We start from the raw sequence: 504 nt of genomic DNA, 5'->3' as shown, positions 1-504 counted from the left end.
TAAAATCTCAATCACAAGCTTGCAAAACCGTTTAAGTGAAAGTGAAGACAGAGTTTCAGATCTTGAACATGCTGGTGCAGCTAGTGAAAAGGTAAAGGATCTCTTAAAAACAACTAGGATGCAGGAAAAAATAATCCATCACCTGGAAGATGATGCAAAGATGAACAATGTGAGAATAACAGGCATCAATGAGAAAGAAGGAGTCAATACAAAAGACATTTAAAAAATATGGGCAGAAGTAACAGCAGAAAACTTCCCAAATGTGAGGAAACAATCAGACATTCAGGTAACTGAAGCATACAGAATGCCAAGTAACCTCAACCCAATTAAAAATACACCGAGAAATATAATAGTCAAGATGCCAGAAATTCTGCACATATAATATACCAACAGCCGCTAGAGAAAAGAAGCAGATCACATTCAAAGGAAAACCCATCAGGATTACGGCCCACTTCTCTTCACAAACCATGAAGGCAAGAAGAGCATGGAGCAGAGTACTTCAAG

The 504-nt window shown here is 38.1% G+C and overlaps 1 protein-coding gene across 5 annotated transcripts in view; it reads right to left on the bottom strand.

The window, feature by feature from the left end:
• Fbxl4 (F-box and leucine rich repeat protein 4) overlaps window positions 1-504 on the bottom strand; it is an 83,542-nt gene that overhangs the window by 15,094 nt on the left and 67,944 nt on the right. The window lies entirely within an intron of this gene.

This window comes from Octodon degus, unplaced genomic scaffold, assembly GCF_000260255.1.
Source record: "Octodon degus isolate 3935 unplaced genomic scaffold, OctDeg1.0 scaffold00244, whole genome shotgun sequence".
NCBI classification, from domain to species: Eukaryota; Metazoa; Chordata; class Mammalia; order Rodentia; family Octodontidae; genus Octodon; species Octodon degus.
The sequence above is the reverse complement of the archived record's forward strand: the minus strand, read 5'-3'. Positions and strand labels throughout refer to the sequence as shown.